Here is a 4,410-nt window from a genome sequence, read left to right as displayed (position 1 = left end):
ATGAAGATACTATATATGCATACTACCCATATAATATAGTATTTAGAAAACATAAAATATAAAATAAAAAAAGTAATGAAAGTTATTACATTTTGGTCCCGTAAGATTTATTTTTGTTATTTTGGTCTTGTAAGATCACAAATGATGTCATAGTTAGCCTTTTCTCGATTGTGTTAAAAGAGTGACCATTATATAATGACTAACGATAACTGCAAATGTAAATTTACATGCATAAAATGACTAATAAAAAACTTTATAGTACAAAAATGACAATGAGCCGAATTTAAGAGGTGTAAATTTTAATTTTGTCTTTTAAAAGAAATTTAAACAGTCTTTTACTATTAATTTTTTTTATAATAATTAGTTATGAACAAAAGGATTAATGATGCCAACAAATGCGAACTTACCAAACTAAAATTACAAATGAAATACAAAAAACTAAAATGACAATTGACTAAACTTGAAGCGTATAATTTAGATTTTTGCCAAAAAAAAAAAAAGAGAGAAAAGAAATTGTGTAAACACACACACACACTTCATATATAATAGAAAATAAAAGTGTAGCAATATCATTCTTTTCTTTTCATGTTTTATTATTGGTTGTTCTTGAAGTCCATGGTGAACTCAGCCCTCATCAGAGCTCAACTGACCCAAGTTATATTCAAGATTTTGATACAGTTTGGTTAGACAAATCTTTGAGTTAGGGCAGAGACCAACTAAGGATTTTGTCATCATTATTGTTTTCTCTAAAGAAAAACTCAGCGTTATTTATCAACTTGAATATGTCCATTAAATATAGAAATTGCCCCCCCACCCCACCGCCAAAACTTCCCCTACCTTTCTTGCTATCTAATTTTTTTAAAATGGAGATTAAGATATGAAATTATTTTTTATATAAAGATATTTCTAATTTTCTCAAATAGTCTACTATTTTTCTCCTTAGCTATGTGTAGCTTAGCATTATAAAATGATATATTGTTACAACATCCTATTAGAGCATCTCTAATAGAGTATGTATAGCCAAAATATAGAGAATGAAACCCGAAAAAAAGAAAAAGAGAGCTCCAATAGTCTCTCTAAAACTCAAAATTTTTTTGCTCATGAACGGTAGCTCATCAAGTCTGATAGGCTACTGTAGATTAACAATTGATTTTTATTTTCATTAAAAAATTCCAGCACCTAATATTTTATCACTTCTTTCTCTTTCTTCATCGATTTGTTTCTTCTCACAAAACAATTCTTGCTCTCATAAAACTGATTTAATTTAAACAGCAAACCTAAAATCAAAACAACAACAACAATAGATCAAGAAAAAGAAATAAAAAATTAGAACAACAATAAAAGATCAAGAAAAAAAAAATGAGACGTATGTGTGTGGTAGAGCAGCAGCAGCAATGAGGAGGAGGAGCAGTGGTGGTGGTGTGGTGGAGCAAGGGTGATTTCTCCTCTCTCTCCATTCGTGTCTGTGTGTGTTTGAAGATAATGGTAGAAAAAGAAAAGAAAAAGAGTAGAAAATGAGAGAGCTGGAGAAAGAAATAGAGAGGGAGGTTCTGGAAGTGGAAAGTAGAGAAAAAAAAAGGAGAGGATGAGATATATGGGTATACGTGTGTGGTGCAGAAAAAACAAGAGAAAAAAAAAAGGAAAAAAAAAAGGAAACATATGGATGAAAGAATGGAAGTACTACCACAATATTTTTACAATATTTTCACAATAAATCTTAAGTAACATATTGTTATTAGCTAATATTGGTGAGTAAAAATATAATTTCAGTGGTGGGTTCAAATTAGAATTAGTAACAACTTTTCATATAAGATTTTGTTATAATTCTTGTGAAAGTATTGCGAAAAATGTTGTAAATATAACACTTTTCATTGAAAAATATAATTATTGGGAATAAATATAGAAAGAATAAATGATGATAAAAAAAAGAATAAAGAATGAAAGAAGAAATAATATTTAAATGAGATAGAGAATAGGATAGAGAATCTGTTGGAAAGTGTATTTGAAAAAGTGGGTAGTTAAAGGTAAAAACCATTGTTCATTCTTCAAACAGTACAAAAATTTGGAGAATCTGCTAGAGATGCTCTTACCTATCTACAAATTTTATTTTTTGTTGTTTTTCTTTTTTTTTTTCTTTTTATTATTATTATTTTTTAAATTTCTTTTGTGGCAATATACATTTTTTGAATAGTTGGAAATGAAATTTAAAGTAAAAGAATAATCATTGATACTTTTAAGTTAATTTTAGAAATTAAAAATATTGTACAGTGTTTCTAAAAAATCAAGGCATATAGAGAACATTTTAAAATTTTCAAGGGTATTACCGTATATATGAACTTTCTAATTTAATTTATTTATAATTTACTGTAATCAATGACTTGTCATGAATGTCTTATATTTAAGTTTACTATCGTGTATCTTTGGCGTGATGATCACTCCATAATAAGTATAAGTGTTTGTAGAGTGTATAAGAATAAGAACTGATATTCAAATCTCTAGGAGAGAGTTTCATGCATAATATATATAGATTAGGCTAGAATAAGATTCTATTTTGTATAAAAAAAAAGTTAATCTTTTAACTATATCTATTAATGAGTAAATATTAATTATTTTGATTTATGTAATTTAATTGTTTGAAATATATACTTATGGCGACCTTAGAGTTTAAAGTATTTTAAGGATAACATTAGTTATACTGAGTTTCAACTCTAATAACACAAACCACCAAAAAAAGAAAAAAAAGAAATCGAATATGAAAAAAAAATTTAAATATATATATATATATATATATATAATATTTTATGTATATGTTGTTTAACTTTTTGGCTTGATTAATTAATTTTACTTATATTAATGAAAACTTTGGAATTATATTTTGCTCAACCTTTTTATTTTAATCTTGCGTCCTCTATACTCAAATTCTGTATCCACCACTCGTTGGCTAAATAGATAATTGGGCAGGACTTGCTATGTGTTTTCTATATATAGGTCTCATTATGAGAATAGAGATCAATACTATTCTTCAAGTGATCTTTTGTTCAGAATTTGGAGAGAAGGTAGACGAATGTGCTATAAAGAATCTTTTGATGATGTGTGGGCCAGATCCTTTCATATTAGAGTCGAAGGAACTTCATTTTGCATCAGGGAGCTGTCAAGTCTAAAGAAAAAAAAAAAAAAATTATAGGAAAGCAAGTGAAGTCTCGTATAGGCTATTGGGAGTGGTAGATCTCACACGCTCCAGTGTGGATAAGATAACTGGCATGAGCTAGAGACATCCTAGAAATGAAGCATTAAGAACCATCCAAACTGGTTCTCATCAGGTCCAGTTTTATGAGGTAGCAAATCTGCTTGGGAGGCAATTCGAACAAGAAAAGCTCAAGTTGGTTGGTGTGTCTTGGTGTAGTATTAAGCTACTGTGCCTAGACATGCTTTCATTCCACAACAAAATGTACATGGTTAGCCATAAAGGTAGCATAACCCCTTGTGATAGAATGGTTATGCAGAGCTGGAAAGGAGATGTGCTTACTGCTTAGTGTGGCTTCTGCAGAAACCAGATGGAGTGTAGAAATCATTTATTTTTCGAATGCTCCTCTTAGAGGTTATGGGAGTAGGTTTCTTGGCTGTGTATGAGCCAGGCAGTGTGTAGCCTTTGATTGGGATGAAGTTATAAAATAGGGAATTGGTAAAATTTGTTTGTCAATTTTGGTAAGATAGCCCTCGCCACTGTCTATCGTATTTGGAGGCAGAGGAATTGCAAAGTGCACACAGTGTAGTATATGAAGTTAGTCAAACCAATCTTAATGCTCACATTCCCTCCAGGCCGTCCATTAGAAACGCAGGCCTTTCTGACTTGTTAAGAATCCATGTCTAAACATTATGACGCTGGCATGTAAGCTCTGTTATAAGTCGTATACAGGCTGGCTCAACAATTTTAAGGCCGCGAAAATTTTAAGTGGATAATTTTTTTTAACTTTAAACTCTAAGTTTGTACAAATAGAAATTAATTTATTACATGGTTCAATAAATTAGTATTACTATAATACAAATGAGTTGATATGATATACATTAAATAATTAATTGGTGTGATAATTTATAATAATTGATAAAGTAAGAGTTTGCATTAAAAAAAAGGGATAACTTATTAATTAGTGTGGGATCGTGTGGAGGCCAACTTAGCTTAGGCCTTGTGATGTGTTGGGGCTTGTGGACAAGACTGCATAGTGCACATAGCACTGTGCAGTCTTACCCTATCAAGTTGTGTGCACTGTTATTGTGCAGTATTCTGCATTTTAGGATATAATGTGGTTTTTTTTAATGCATTTTATTGACCAATTAAAGTACTTAAAATATTTTTTTAATTAAAATATATAGATAAGTATATTATATACATAAAATTTTTTTTTTTACAAG

The sequence above is a fragment of the Quercus suber genome, unplaced genomic scaffold (genome assembly GCF_002906115.3).
Source record: "Quercus suber isolate HL8 unplaced genomic scaffold, Cork oak 2.0 scaffold_242, whole genome shotgun sequence".
NCBI classification, from domain to species: Eukaryota; Viridiplantae; Streptophyta; class Magnoliopsida; order Fagales; family Fagaceae; genus Quercus; species Quercus suber.
This window is presented reverse-complemented; position numbering follows the sequence as displayed.